General features: G+C 37.7%; 1 protein-coding gene across 1 annotated transcript in view; it reads left to right on the forward strand.

Moving 5' to 3' along the window:
* Window positions 1-366: 366 nt before the first annotated feature.
* The window catches only part of LOC134531709 (nipped-B-like protein), a 185,719-nt gene continuing 169,222 nt past the window's right edge, over window positions 367-16,863 (forward strand). Inside the window, exon 1 of the mRNA XM_063367528.1 lies at window positions 367-441. The gene's annotated coding sequence lies outside the window, so the exon portion shown is untranslated. The remainder of the gene's footprint in view (window positions 442-16,863) is intronic.

Consider the following 16,863-nt stretch of genomic DNA (forward strand, 5'->3'; position numbering starts at 1 on the left):
GAAAATGTTTTAACATTTTATAACTTTTTTTATTACTGCTAAGTATTCGGTCACAAGAAATCTGTACCGAATAGTTTCTTCCTTCTGATTTTGCAGATTGTGTTTTAAAAATGCCGCTCTTTTAATAGTTTTTTAAATTTAATTTTAAGACTTTAACTTTGTTACATAAATCATGTAAGTATGAAATAATAAAGTGTAATGAATTATTACTGAAAGGACGTCCAGCCGGGTATAATGCACAGAAAATGAAGATATCTTACTTGACGCGTGAGTACGGCGCGCGGAGAGGAGTATCTGCTCTAATGAAGCTCTTTGGACGCTCCCTACCGGGACAGAGTCTAAGTTCCTTGACAAGTTTGGCGGGCGGGCAGCACAAACCGGTGTCAGTGCCGTACTCTCTTCCTTCCTCTTCATTCTAAGCGCATACGCCGGCTAACTCAGGTGAGGAAGTGATTACAGACAGGTGTGCGTTGAAAGATTTCCGCCAGCAATTTCTCGCCGGTGCGCGCTTCGATTGTAACCTGCGTATAGTTGTCGGCATCCGGTTATTCAAATACACGTTCGCTATGGACGGGACAAGAAGAGCTCGTATCATTCAGAATCGATAACATTTGAATACGAACAGTTCTTAACTGTGTAGGGGTAGTGCTCAAGGACTTTTACCTGCATGACGGGTAAGTGTATTTAAATATTTTTCCCACGTGGAAATTTAATTATTTTGCATGGTGGTTGTGGTTCATAATCATTATTAATCTGTATGCAGCTTAGCTAATTAAAAATATAATTAAAAAAAAAACAGGGAACAGGCTATTTAAAAATGCCTTGTTAAAATAATGCCATATTAAATTTTGGCTTAGCTAGTTTGAATAACATTGTGAAGCATCCTTCCTTGCACGGATTCTACGGCGTTCTAAATGTTATGGTTAAGGCTTCATTGAAATTTTCTTTTAAATACTAGTTGTTGAACTCATCTCGGTATGTAGCGTTTCAAAGGGTTATCATACACTGAGTCTCGTAGTTTCATATTACTGTATGTATATGACGCTACTTAAAATAACCGATACCCGCTAGTAAGAACCATTGATAGGGAGTCTGACGTCAAAAATACATGCTCTACATACTCGCGTAAATTATAGCTGAGTTTCAAAAAGAATTAATTTTAATTTTTTATTTTTGGGGTTGATGTGTTATTTCGTTTTTCAGATACCAAACATACACCTTTGGACAATTATGTACACTGTTATTTTCTTGCACTATAGTATTCATAGTAAAAACAAAATAAAAATGAATGTAAGAGAAAAATATAATTTCATGAAATTTTTTAACATAATTAATTAACTTCCTTTATTGAATAATAATAATAATTTTAGATGGATTCTGTAGTATATTTTAGAAAGTTTTAAAATTCGATATGGAAAATATTTTCATTTTACATACCAAAATAGTACATCTAATGATTGTAATAATCATGAAGTGAGTTAAAAAAAACAAACGCTAAAATTAAAACAATGATTATTTTAGTAAAATATATATTATTAAATATCAATCCACATTTTATATTTTAGATGACTTGTACTGACATGCTCCGTACCTTTGATGTTAAAGTACCTACACATAGAAACGCTTTCCAAATGCAATATTTTCTGTTTCTGTTGTATGAACCAGCTTGTTAGTAAATTATTTTGGGACGTTCTAAAATTCCGTACGTAATTTCCAAAAACTTGAGCGTCGACTCATCCTCAGTTGGAAGTAGGAAGGAAGACGAGACGTTCGAAGTTATGTACGGTTGTTGCACAGGCAGCAGTATTTTTTTTTTTGCTCCTGAGAACCGAGGGTGTAGGCGGCCAGGCTGCTCAGGTAGAGCCGCAGTCATAAAGCCAAGCTGGAGCGGTCTTTTGTGCGGCGCTCCACCAGGACACCTCGAACACAGGTGGTGTCGCGTTACGCCGCGCGCAGCCGTAGCCGTAGCCGTAGCCGTAGCCGTAGCCGTAGCCGTAGCCGTGGGACTTGATGCCCTCGGCCCACCTAGGGCAGATCCAGGGGAAGAACTAATTAAATTTTATGATACAATTGTAGTTCATTTACAATTTAAATATTTAGTACGGTTTACTTGTGGTTGTAAAAGTCTTATTATATCTATAACACTGCAGTAAGTTTGGTAAACTATAATAAGGAATTAGGAGAAAATCTGAAAATTATTCACGTTTCGAGGGGCCGGGGGGGGGGGATGCCGCTCTGAACCCTCCCCCTTTTCAGGATCCACCGTCATTTTATATTTACGTTGAACACATTTAAAACTTTAAACGTTTTGATTGGCTGAAATTAAAAATAAAAGCGTGGTAATATATATAGCATACATTTTGCGTTATATTAGTTGCCAAAATTGCATTTTAAACGTTTTTTTTTTTGCAGAATGGATATTAAGAATAAAAAGGCGTAAATAACAGAAACTTTATAGGTTTAAAGGAAATGTTACTGGATACTTGCTATTATGGTTTAAAATTTTTTGTAATATTATCTAGCATTTTAAATAGGTACTCGAAATATGTGCAAGTGGCATTATATTTAAACCTGAAACGTTTCAGTTATTTATTCCATTTTATTCTCCTTGTTGGTGATGTCCCTAAATATATATAATTTCGTGAGAGCTCAGCCACTCAGAGAGTCTACAAATTTAACCGTGTTTGACGTTAACATAAAACAATGATCTCAGACGGGACAAACCCCCTTAATATGCAAACATACTCCATGGTTTAACACTAGAATGTTCGCTTTTGGGGATGAGTGTACGGAGGATGTGAGATTGCGAGAGTGTGAGATGGCGCGACGGTGAAAGGCTGGACTCGCGCACTCTGGAGGGACCGGGTTCGAATCCCTGCCTATCCACACTGGTATATTTTCCCCTGCCCTCCCTGACATCACGCCAGGTTGGGTAAGTTCCTTACAATACGCCAAGACCGATCACTGCGCCAGTTTCCCTTACTTGCACGTCGCCCGCGTTCAATTGCAATGCATTAAAAAAAAAATTATAATTCATTTGTGAGCTGTCACCCTCTTCGCACTACAGTATACACTGACAACACTGACACCTGGGCTATTGGTTCACGCTGTAAATTTCAAAAGTTGTTTATCATATTGTTTGCGTGAGTGTGAGTGGGGCTAGTTGTATTTCGGCGAATATTGCAGAACCAATTTGATTTAAATATTATAAAATTAAAACATGCACTGATACGTTTTATATTTACTTCTAATTTGGAATATCACTTACGTGATAAAATAAACATTTAAAAATTACTTGATTTTGGGTGTTTAATGTCTCTAGCCAAAGTAATTTGAGCAAACTAGTATTTCGAAATGTATTCCGCTCTTTAGTTCTTGGCACAGAACGAACTATATTTTAAAACGAATCAAAGATGTATTTCAATGGAATAATTTTTCCTGAGTCTTCGAACCACTTGATGTACATACATGTGAGTCATGCCGGGGGTTTGCGGTTGGGATCGCAAATGAATACCCTGAACAACTGCTCCTGCGAGATTCTGTAGACGCCATTCGTCAAACTTGAAGAACTGTGGGCTGAAATAATAGGTACGTAAACATTGATGCTACTTTGAGGGCTTGTCAACGTCTTCGATTTTTTGACATGAATTTCCGACAGGAATATGAATGGCTTTAATCTTGGATTGGGTTTCACTTCGGCCGAGGATTCGACACCGCTTAAAACCCGTAAACTATGAAAGCTGCAGAGTTGAAGTTAGTATATCTTAGTAGAACAGACTTTGCCAGTGGTCAATACACATTAATCACCTGGTTTAACATTCGCAGTGATGATGCAATGAGCATTGGAGGAAAGCGTCGAATTGAAATCAGTGAGAGCTGTGACTCCAAAAGTAATAGACTGATTTGCGTGATTTAAACTTTAATTTGTTCGTGAGTGAGCACTGAGTGATGCTAACTATAAATTTACTAACTTTGGTTTTGGAACCATCAATCGCAAAATGCCTAAGCGAAAATGGGTTGTTGGAGAAAAGAAAGAAATCCAGCGAAGTAGTCCGAAAAGAAGCAATTAAAAATGCAGACAAGTGTCGTAGGTATCGAATGAGGCAAAAAGCAGCCGAGAGAAATGAGCCAGTGGGGCAAAACGAGCCCCCGAACAATATGCGCAATTTGCGCTCGAGCGAGTCTCAGCCGTCTAACTCGCGAGAAGCTACGGGGAATGCAGACAATTTGTTTGGTAATGGAAGTGAATAATCTCTCAAATTATTCGGATGTGTATATGAAGTCAGTTGAGCGAGTTGTGAACGATGGGCCGAGTTTGTCGCGGTTTGGATGTCGCAATTTTTGGTGTTGCAATTTTTCTGGCGTGCACGCCCGACCGTCAAGTAAGACGCTCATCGAATTTACGGCGAAAAATAAAGCAACATTATTTGCGTTAAATTATTTTATTTATTTCATACCCAACATTCCCATCCAGCGCGATGGAAATTCAAGAAACAAACCCCTGGCGGCTGTAGTCCAGAATACAACCTACCCATAATTTTTCGACGACAGCATTTTAGTGGGGCACGAATCATGCACGTGGCCTGGCAAAGCTGACCCAGCCAGCCTGGAGACAGGTGGAATGGCTTCTTGTTCCTGCGAGTATCGAACCCACCGAGCGGGCTCGACCTAGTGGCGTAGCTGAGAAGATAGTCCGGGAGAGACCCAACCGGTGTGAAGCATTACAAACCTCGTAATCTCATTAAAAATAATGAGACCACATATTAATATAAGAGCCTAATATATTTAAATTGGGATGGCTTTTTGATAAAAATATTCTCTATGTCTAAATATTTGAACCTTTTAGGAGAATTTTAAGTGTTTTTTGTTTTGTTTTAATAAATAAATATTGGGTCTCATGGGAATAAATGCCTTAGCTTTGCTGCAATTTACATTCCCTAAGAGTGTAACATGTCAAATTAAATATCTCACTCAATAGATTTATTTGTTGTACACTCGGAAAAGGACTAAGCCACTCGCTCCACCCGCCCCGACCTCGGGCTGTGAAGTCAGAGTGGAACTGTTTCCACTGGTTCTCACACGAATTCCAATTCAATGATGAGGCGACATAGTCGCTTTTTCTACGCACGGAAACTCGGCTACATCCCGTCCCGGACCGGCCAGAAAACACGACCAAGGCGCCGGGACGACGCTCATTGGCCGAAGGCTCGACCGGGGAAGCGGCTGCATGATCTGGCGCCAACATCAGCCCGAATCGATTTGTTATTTTCCCCTCCACACAGAGTTATATCAGCCCTCGCTCAGCCAATCAAATTATTAATTTTCTGACTGCTCTGGTGCAACTTATTTTAACTTTCAGTTTTTTTTACAACGATCAAAAATTTCAAAATATTGAACGGCTGGAGGCTGTCGGTTGGCATTTATCCGTCGCGTGGGACTGCGTGGGCCCGCGGTTCGACAGCTCTGTAGTGGTTTGCAGCACTCGACCATTGTTCGCTCTGAGAGGGGTGGGGGCGGGAGAATGCGCGGGAAAACCACTCCCACCGCTGCAGGCAGGGGATCGAACCCTCGCCTTCCCACGCGACTTACGAACCCCTCTCGCGAGAGCTGTTGCTCATTAGGTTGATTTTGTCTTTCCTTTTATCACTATCGTTACTAGGGCTATTGAAAAGGAGAGGGGGGGGGGGGGGGGGTGCGCAAAATTTTTGGGACCCGGGCTTCGGGGTGTCCCGGTTGAGTTTCGAGATTAGTTTTAATTCTTTTGTTTACTCCGATATCACAAGTATGATGATAGTATTTATGGGAAACCTTACAAGTTGTGCAATACACGCATACAACGTTTACATCTGTGGCCACGGTAAGGTTTACAATTTTAAAAAAAATATGTTTATTAAATTGTGGAGTTTCAAAAGTTGTAAATTAAATAATAAAAGGAGAGGGATGAGGTGGGGAGGGACAAAATTATTTGCCCCAAGCCCTTAGTTTATCACGTCGGCCCTGATTGTTACCAATGGTTAAACTCATCGGTAGTCTGAAACGTGAACAATAAAATTAAGGTGATGAATGCTATGATAAATTTTCTGCATTGTATTCGGTATGCTTACTGTCGTCGTTATTTTGGCTTCTTTACAGCATTAGTTGCGGTAGCCCAGTCGGGTTAGCATTTAACTTTACAAAAATTCTAAGCTAAAATTTTATCACACTACCCTTTAGAGGGTCAGATGTAGTCTAAATTCAAAATGGCGACCAAATTTGGCCTGTGCGTTAGCCGCCATTTTGAATTTAAGTGGGAATTGTTTTTGCTTTATATCTCGGCCAACTTTGCAACAAAAATGATAAAGACTTAAATGGTTGTTAATTCCATTCTTTACATTTTATTCTTTGCAATTTTTATTGTGCGATCAGTATTTTCCGAACTAAGAGGGAAAAACGTGGCAAAGTGTAGTTATGGATTTATCTCGTTTATTACTATCTTTATGTCCTAAATGTAGACAAAGAAAGTTGTATGGAATTATAATTCTTACAATTTAAATCTCTACGATATTTTTCCTCGAACCAATATTTAAAGTTCTAAGTCTGCGGTAAAGGCACAGAGCGACGTAACAATTGTATTTTGCGAACTAACACCACAGGGGCAGATTTCTGGGCGCGTTTTTTTACGTGCTATCTCCAGTAGGCCTAATCCACGTTTCATAGCTTGCAAGTTCTTTGCATTTTTTCCATAACTGGATCGCATCTCTCATTACATATGGAGCAATAGTATTTAAAATCGAACGTTGGCAGTACCTGCAATGCAACTGATGATGTCGTTGATGACGATAATGTTGGTGATGGTAATCGAGATGCGTCGGTGTTTCGTCTACGTATGTCCGCTAGCCTTTTGTTCGCGTAACTAATTTGGCACGCTGGGTGCATGACAACACTGTCAACAGTTTCAAGCATACGCTCGTGTTGTTCATCACCGCGAATAATACTTGCTTATAAAAGTGACTGAAAAACACGGCGTTTCACTGTTACGACATTATTTTCACTAGTGGTTTCTCCACACACAAAACAAATCTCCATTTTGCTTGCAATACGTCTACTCAGTGGAGCATCGATCGACAAACTAAACCTTTTTGGGTCGAAGGGTCCCTGAAAGCTCATTCTTGTTTGTCGCACACCTGCTGGTGACATCAGCGTCTAGGGTAAGCTGGTCGCTCAAGTCCCGTTAGGGTTGCCATAGGCGTAGGACCTCAAATATGTACTGGTTCTAGGAAAACAAATTTTGAAATCAAAATTGTAGGAATTCTAGTTTGTATATGTACATTTAGGTCCTAAAATTAATAATAAACGAGATTATTCGATAACTACACTTTGCCACGTTTCTCTCCCTTAGTTCGAAAAATATTGATCTCACGATAAAAATCGCAAAGAATAAAATGTAGAGAATGGAATTAACAACAATTTAAGTTCTTACTATTTTTGTTTAAAAGTGGAAAATGGTCAAGATATTAAGCAAAAACAATTTCCCCTTGAATTCAAAATGGCGGTTAACGCACCGGCCGAATTAGGTCACCATTTTGAATTTAGACTACCAATGACTCCCTAGGATGGTGAAATAAAATTTTGGCTTAGAATTTTTTAAAGGTAAAGCCCTTTTTTTTTTCTAACCCGACTGGGCTAAATGTCAAACACACCCACACACCCACACAAACCACACACTCACATACACACAAACACACAAACACTAATATATGCCTAGTGAAGAAACGCAGAAGAAAATAAAATATTGGACTACTTAGGTACTTGAAGAACTTCTCGCGTAGCTGTTTGGCTATCCTGATTTCGGTTTCTGGGAATGTATACATGGAAACGGAATGTTTTCTCACTTTAGGTGGCTGTTGCTGGTTGGATTCCATATTTCCTGAAATTGATTGTTTTTGAGGAGACGTGAAACCAAAATTAAATACTTCAGCAGGTCATTCAGTACTCGCCAGTGATGTGTAACATCTAAACTATCGTGACAAACTTTGTATTAACATACCACACGTATTTTATTTAATACAAACACTTGTAAAATTATTGATTTATATTATACGGTATTATTTTACAACATATTTATAATGTATTAAAAAAGCCTCATGGCAAGGCCCGGCGTTGTTAATGACTATTGTTAGCGGAACGAACGGTAAACAGCTGTTTTCTTTCTCTTTCTCCCCCTTTCTCTCTTCTTAAGCGCCATGAAGTGTTTGCGCTCTCTGACTCGCTGCAGCACAGGCGCCAACTGTAGGCCGTTTCTCCCTGCTTCCTGTTACACGTTTCCGTCGCATTCACTGAATTACTCCCACAGACTGTCGTATACCGAGAGCTAAAATATTACACTTAAAAAAACTAACGCCACTATAAAACAGCAGTGACACTTTATCACTCTATACGTGCTAAGTCGAGCTCCTTACTTGGGTACAGGCTATAAATGGTCTTCATTATGGTGTGTTAAATAATTAAGTATATATATATATATATATATATATATATATATCACACAGTTGTACTATATAAAACCATCAGTATTTATATTACACTATTACTGTACATATATAATAACTCGACATATCCCAAACACCACCAAAACCTTTAAATGCTCTTATATTCTAAAGTTTTAGTAGTAGGGAAAATACTGGGAAACTATTTCCCTGTTTAAAACAGAACTATATTGGTTGTTAAATATAGAACTAAAATCACTTTTGCATTGGAGTGATTCATTGGTTCTTTGATACCATTTTGGTAATGGGCACACTACAGAGGAGTATTTTAAAAATCTTAAAATTGCTGTAACTTTTTAAGGATTCATTTACGTGATAAACTGTAAAAATATTGTATTACATGTTGTTTGTTACGGTTATTGTGCTGATATTTGTTTTTAAGTATTAATTATAATTATTGTAATGTTTCATACTAAAGTTGTCCCAGTGTTATAGCGAGCTACCCATCATTAAGAGTGTTGATTTAACCTAATTTGCAGTTTAACTTCTCCTAGTTGTTTCATTATATTTTGGTAATAATTCAATCATTCCTTCTTTGTGATGGGCCTGCACTAGGCACACATTCTTCTTGAATTTACTCCTGAACACAGTTCGACAGGTAGAAATTATTTCATCCAATATTTTTCATGGAACTGTTTCTCTTTGGTGCCGTACTCAGTTTTCAATTAGAAGTTTCTAGTAATAGTGCAGTTTAAGGAAGCGTAGAAAATAGTCGCTTCTTAGCCAAGGACATCGGGCAAGACGTCTCCCGTGTGTGGGGCGGTCCCGATTCCCACGGCACCAAACACAGGAGTCAAGCAGATCACACAACAAATGAAAATTAATTATTTGTCTTCAACATAAGTTAAATTACAGGACTTCTGTCATTAGAAGCTACATATTTAGGGCGTAACAACGTTGTTGTAGTGAACTTCCGCGTCTGGAGTTTACGATACTCCAGTCTGTAATGCTCATCCTGTCGACGAAGATTTCACAGCTCTGCCGAATCCTGAGTATTTTGCAGCACGTTTGTGTGTTGGAAGTGTTTTCCAGTGTTGATCCATACAACTCAGAAATTCACACGCAAATCTTGAAGTATTACTAAGCATTCCAGGATAGCTCACTTAAATACTATATCTTAAATAAACTGAAATTTCAGTTATTTGCATGAATTAATATAAACTTATTGCTACTTAAATTAAATAATTCTAATATTGTAAGAAACTATGTGTGTGTTTTCTATGCACTTTCAAAGTAAATGTTTGTTTCAACTGAAATAATAATAGTTATTATTTGTCACATTTACTTCATTTATTACTATATTCATAATGATTTAAATAAATGTGATTTTGATTTCTTGGGTTTTTATGAGTTCATTATGTGGTATTGTAATTAATACTGCAAAAACTATACTCAACACATCACCTTACTTTCAGCACTTTATTACAACGATACATTTTGTGGGCTGGCATAGGCACATTGGTAAGAGATTCTTCATATAGCACGCATATTTCTGCCAGTTACCGCGCAAGTTAGGCTAATTTTTATTTATGTCCTAAAATTTTTCTCAAAGTCTGTGTATTTGATGTATTTAGGGTAGTTTCGGAACAGTTACGATGCTTTGGTGTGAACCGAACCATATCCAATCCAACCCAGGTTAGGCTAGGCTGATCTTTATTTTTTTCCTACAATTTTTCTCAAAGTTGGTGCATATGATGCGCTTCTGGTTGTTTCGGAACAGTTATGTTGCAGTTCGTGAGCTGGTGTAGGTAGGGTCGCTTAAAAGAACAAAAAGTAAAGCACTTGATGCGTTAAAGGTGGTTTTGGAACGGCTATACCTAATGCTTTGGTACGCATGGTTTAGGCAATTTGATTAGCAAAGATGGTTTCATTCTGTTATTCCATGCAATAAGACACTCTACTCAAAAATGTACCAAAGGTCGGTGAAAAAAAAACTTATGATATTGCTAAGCGAAAATGAATCAAAGCACGGTATTTTTCATGCAAACAAATGACAAATAAATATGAAATAATAAATGAAACATGCATATCAATGTCAGAGTCTAAAAGAATAAATAAAATTTACTCGTGACCCAAAAAGGAATATAGGAACGATATGTTCAAATCAATGTCATATAGATAGGTCTGGCAACTTACTTTCATTCTCTATCCGCTTAGTGAAGCTTACGTTGGCCCGAGAGCTAACGGCACTAGTAGTAGTTGAACCCACTATTGACATTGTGTTAAATGGGAGTTTTGTATAAAAATGGGAATTCAAACCGTGTTTAAATATAGGTTAGGTCTAACTTGTAAATCTTGGTCTACACACAAAACAACATCTATGGTAACAACACACGAGCTAAAACTTCAACACGCAATCATTAGAAATATATTCCAGGGTAGTTTTACTATCATTAAGTTTAATTTGGCACACCAATACTTTAGGTATATAGGAACCCTAATTTTTTTAGAATGTGACTAAATATAGATTTATGTTGCTACACGTGAGTTCGCCATTTTGTCCCATATTTACGCTATTTGGGGAAACATTTTCCCTTTTTAAAACCGAACTATATTTATGTTTCAGAGAATGGCTTTATTAGTTGTTAAAAATAAGAACTTAAATCACTTTTTCACTGGAGTGATTTATTGGTTCGTTGATATTATTGAATGTACTTATATACTTTTTACTACTGGGACCACTTTAGAGAAGGAATTATTTTAAATCTTAAAATGGCTGTTCCCTACTTCCATTCCATTTTCACGAAATTATCCCTACCAAATGTCGTATACAGAGAGATAAGATGTAAACTAATATAAAAAAAAAGGGGCGAATCTTTCAGTTCTCGTTAAAGATGTGGCACATTTAACCTCGGTAACGAGCAAATTCATGTGTTCTCATGTTGAAAATACACCTATAATACGAAACTCAGGCACTAAATTTTAACGTAGAATTCTTTAAAATAATACTTAGCGTGATAAATATACACAAATTGTGTTTTCAACTACATTTCTGGACACGAATCACAAATAGTTTCCGCACCCGCCGCTAGAATTCGCTGCCGAAATAGCTACGCCGACTATCGAATCATTCCATTTGCAGAGCGAAATTTTAATCTGTGTAACACAGGCCAACAAGATTTTATATTTGGTGCCTAGGATTTTGGAACTGATTTTAGGTATATCTGGGGCACTGAATCAAAACATGAAATTGGGGGTTTTCCCCATCAAATCTAGTTTTTGAGATAAGCAAACCAAGATGGCGGGCGTAATGAAACATGCAACATTTATAAAATCCAAGATGGCGATCATAACAATAAGTGCAACAGTGGTTTTAAAATAATATTTTATTAAATTTTTATTATTTAATTTGATTTATTAACTTTTTAATGATTTTTAAAATGTTTCCCAATTTTCTAGAATAAAATTTACGGATTTTCAAGATGGCGGACATGACGTCATACTAGGTGACAAAATATATACTTTGAAAAAAAATTGGTGGGGGTCAGTCTGCCTGCAGCCACCATGAGGGAAGGATTGGTAGCCATTTTTATTTTGTTTTTGACCTCACCGGGTTTGAACCGAGGTCTCCGATCTCCATGCCGAAAAAGTATATTTGTTAAATATATATATATTTTAAATTTTATTAATTGAATTGTTTTATAAATTTAAAAAAAATCATTAAAATCGGATAATAAATAAAGATTTTCAAGATGGCGGAAATTGAAACGGTGACGTAATAATCCTAGATGACGTCATAGGCTTATCGGAGGCTGTAGACATGTATGCTTAATCCTCTTTTAGGATTTTGTGTTCTTTCTAAGGCAAAAGACTTTTGAGGTTTTTCGAATTCGCAATTTTTGAATTTTTTTTAGTAAGAAAACGAGAAATTTTTTCCTCAAAACGGTAATTTTTGAGTCATTTTTGAGGAATTTTGTGGATCTTTTGATTCCAATATGGCCGCCGTGACGTCAGAGCAATCGTCAAACTCCACGGCACCGGCGCCACAGCCTGAAGCCTTGCGCAGGACATACCAAGACATACCAAAACATACTACTGCCCCATAGCTTTGGTCTTGGAAGGAGATCGTGAACGTCAAAGGGTGATTTGTGCGGACTTAAAAGTGGTAAACTTTCTCTTCGGACAGCAAAGTGGCCCCACCATATATCGTTGTTTCTTGTGGCTCTGGGATGGCAGAGACAAAACACACCACTGGGTCAGACAAGAGTGGCCTAAGAGAGAATACATGGTCGATGGAGAGAAAAAAAAACCGTTTTTAACGAACCCATAGTTGAAAGAGAGAAAATTATCTTTCCTCCACTGCATATCAAGCTGGGCTCTTGATAAGAACGTATAATGCTTTGCATTTATAAAAAAAAGAGGGGGGGGGGGGAAATTCCTCACTTGAATAAGGAAATAATTAAAGCAGGATTATTTAACGGCCCATAAATAAGAAGATTAATAAAGGACCAAGCCTTCGTAAATTCCATGAATGAGGCTGAGCGAAATCTTCATTTGTTGCAGTTGTCGGAAATTTTCTGGGCCAACGAAAAGCAGAAAACCATGCTGAACTTGTAAACGATTTGCTTAAAAATTTCAAATCCCTTGGGTGCAACATGAATATTAAGGTGCACTATTGACGCAGTCACCTGGACTGTTTTCCTGAAAATTTAGGAGATAGCAGTGAGGAGCAAGGTGAAAGATTTCATCAGGATATAACAATTATGGAGGAGCGCTATCAAGGAAGATGGGATACGCACATGATGGCAGATTATTTCTGGATTTTAAAAAGGGACTGTTTCATGATATATTCAAGAAGTTCACAAAAAAGAAGCTTCCGAAGTGTTTAGTGACTAGTTGGATCCATAGATTAATTGGTACTATCTTTTTATATATAATATTAGTATAGACTAATAATATTTGGTTAATATAATTATATTTGTAAACTATAATGATTTTTGTATTGTATAATGATATTTGTACAGTATAATAATATTTGTGTAATTTAATAAAAAAAATCATGTTTATTTTTTAGATTTGATTCATGGATTTAACTTAAAATAACGAAAATGTACATTTCACTAAAACGCTATATCTTAGAAATTTGACCTCCTAGGCAAAAACTAATGCCATATTTAAAATCAGAGCACCAAATTCATATGGAATCAGCTCCAAATACTCCGGCACCAAAACTATTGTTGGCCTGTTTAATAAAACGGGTCGGATAAAAGCAAAAAAAAATACTTAAAAAAATACTAACCCCGGCTTTGGACCTGATTTTCAACAAGGTATTGTATTAAAATTCTGGTCATCTTGTTAAATCATTAAACAGTTAATACTATAAAGTTTCCCCTTGTATGTTGTGAACTTTGGTTTGCGTCATCCGCCACGGATGGCAGCACCGAGTTTTCACATTTCCGTTCCATGCGACTTCCGTTCCATTCACGAAGTTATTCCAACCAAATGTAGTATGCCGAGAGCTAAGATGTTACACAAAAAAAAAAATGTAGCCTGGGTGTATCTTGGCACTAATCTGAAACGGCATTTAAAAACAAACGGCTGTCGTATCCGAGTAATGAGATGACTCACATCCGGACAGAGAAGCACTCGACTAAATAGTTCTGCGGCTGCCGCTAGATGACACCACAGAGCGTGAGTCCACGCGCGAGTTTCATTGTCAAATAATGTCTCGCTCCTTTGCGTAAATGTCGACAGCAAAAACCTACCCAACTGTACAGTTTCCCTCACCCACCCTCGTCCAAAAATGAGTCGATGGGTCGGGGGGGGGGGGGGGGCTGAATTCTCCAGCTCTTCCCGCTCTCGCTCTCTCTCTCTGTCTACCCCCCTCCCCCCCACCTTACCAAAATCTCGACTTCAGGGCCATTAGCACTCACTCAGGGCTTTGAATATATATACTGTATAGAAGTCGCCAGCCCAGGTTAAAATTTCTAATACGGTTTTGAGGTAGTTGGTTAATTCACCGCCGCAATCGCCACCATCTCTAGGGCATCGACTTGTGGTGGTCCCTAGCGGACAAGTCTCGAACTCTTCAAACACCCCTTCCCCCTCACGTTGAACGACCATGAGCTGCAGTGAATGATGGGTGGGGGGTGCGGGGAAAGACAGCAGGCGACAGTGCTGAGTTCTAACGTGTAAATAACAACTAAGACGATACAGGGCGTTACGGCAGCGCATTGCAGCGGTGAAGTTCCCAAGCTGCTCATCATACGCTTCTGAAAAACGTAGAGTAAATCCTATCCACTCGCGACTTCTATACAGTATATATATTCAAAGCTCAGGGTCTGTAAGCAGATCAAGATGGACATTACAGAGGTAAACAGCCATGAAGTACCTTCATGTATAGGTATGATCGGGAGGGGGAAGCAATCGCAAAACAATCTAAGCTTTTTGGCTATAGTGTGTTCAAAAAATTTTTTACAGTTGTATTTAAATTTTTGCCGTACGTTCTAGAAAGTGAAGCCTTTTGCATCAATTAGCAATTTATAATACGACTTTTAACGTGCAAGCGATCATGCTATCACTTAATTTTTTTTTCTCAAGGGTTTATATTTACAAATTTTAAACAATTATTTGTAATAAAAATCTCATCGTCGTTACTCTAAACTTGATTTTAACTTGAAGTCTTCGTAAAAAAAAAAAAAAACAGTTTGAAAAGCATTGCAGAGGTTGTTTTTAAAGGAATTCTACCAATCACAATGCAGTTCATGTCACGTGTCGGGCTCTTGTGTGGTCACACTCAGCGCTGCCAGGTCACACGCAATACCCAAGTGCCTTTGCGAGCGTCGCGTGACTTCACTGCCAACGACGGGTCTTCCGTTTTACTGCCGCAGTACCCTGTCATGGATTGTGTGTGCGAGTCTGTATGTGGAGTGAATACAGAGGCATGGAACGCAGTATTTGTGGCCGACATCTACCGTGCCTGCCAACACGTGACTCGTGTCAAGGATGTATGCCGATAAATAGAACGGCGGGAAAAGGGACTTTTCTTTTGCATGTAAACATTACCACTGCGACACCATTCAACCATAGTTCTTGTCACTACTTTTTAATGTAATTTAGCAAAACATTTTCTTCAGAATCAGAACATATTTTTTTCTTATGACGAGGTTAGGTTTGTATTGAAAGGTCTCACTCCAGAATTCAGGAATTGCGAAATTTGTCTTGAAAAAAAAAATAGCGAATTAAAACTTGCATACTTTGCAGGCTTCTCTAACTGATATTTTCGTTTCAGGAGGTGCCAAAACCGCTTCTACAGCCTTTCTCATAGCATCTCGATCAATCAGAGTTCTCTTAATGCCACGCCTACTGCTTGGCATAGCGATCTGCAGCAAATAAAAGGACAGCATTGTACCTTGCAACTTGTTCAATGGTACATGATGATGTGTGTGCCCAGGTACTAGATGTTGCGAAAAACTTTAATTATATTGTATGAATCTACTCACCTCAAGTTCAGTAGCATACTCTGTGTGATTATGTTTTCAAACAAATATTTGTTTTCGGTAATAAAATTGAAGAACGACGCAGGAAATATTTACTTTTGATACTTCAAAAACTGTTTCAGCAACACAACGCATTATTTTCCTGTAAAATGAAACAGAATTGCCCTCAGAGACACCTAGCATCATTCTTCACAACCTACTAATGGATATGGCTGGCTAGGTTGCAGCACTTCCTACAATCCGCAAATGTTCCAAGATTCGCTATGGTTAATGTACAACAGTCTCCCGTACTACTTCAGGTAGTTAAAAGAATCGTTTCCAAAAATTAACTTAAAAAGCAATGTTACACGTCACTACCATAAATTAACTAAAGACAAAATGTATTTTAATTATAATTTTTTTTAAAAATCTAATAGCGTTTGAAATTATTTTAATACAAAATATTTAAATAAATAACAAATACTAAAGGTATATATGATGTTATTTTACTGTGTAGGAAGAGTCATAATTGACGTCGGATAATGGGGTTTAAAATCATAGAAAACGAACAACAGGAAACGTTAAAGTAATTGATTCATTTGTTTATTATTTTGCAGAAAAAGTAACGTACTTATGTTGAAAGTTTGAGGAAAAAATTGGTATAAATTAATTTTCATTTTGGTTTATTACAAAATTTTAGTAAATTATAAAAAAAAAAGTGCGCCAGTTATTACTAACAGTATATATACTGAAACATTATGCACTACGCGGCTGACTGCATGATTGCGCTTTAAATGACATTTGAAAGCTAAACAAACGACACGGGTACCATAGCTAATAAAGAAATAAAATCAGTGCTGATCCTACGTTTGAGATGAAACAGCGGAACGTTTTCTCACGTAATATATTTGAATAGCTGG

This window comes from Bacillus rossius, chromosome 5 (genome assembly GCF_032445375.1).
Source record: "Bacillus rossius redtenbacheri isolate Brsri chromosome 5, Brsri_v3, whole genome shotgun sequence".
NCBI classification, from domain to species: Eukaryota; Metazoa; Arthropoda; class Insecta; order Phasmatodea; family Bacillidae; genus Bacillus; species Bacillus rossius.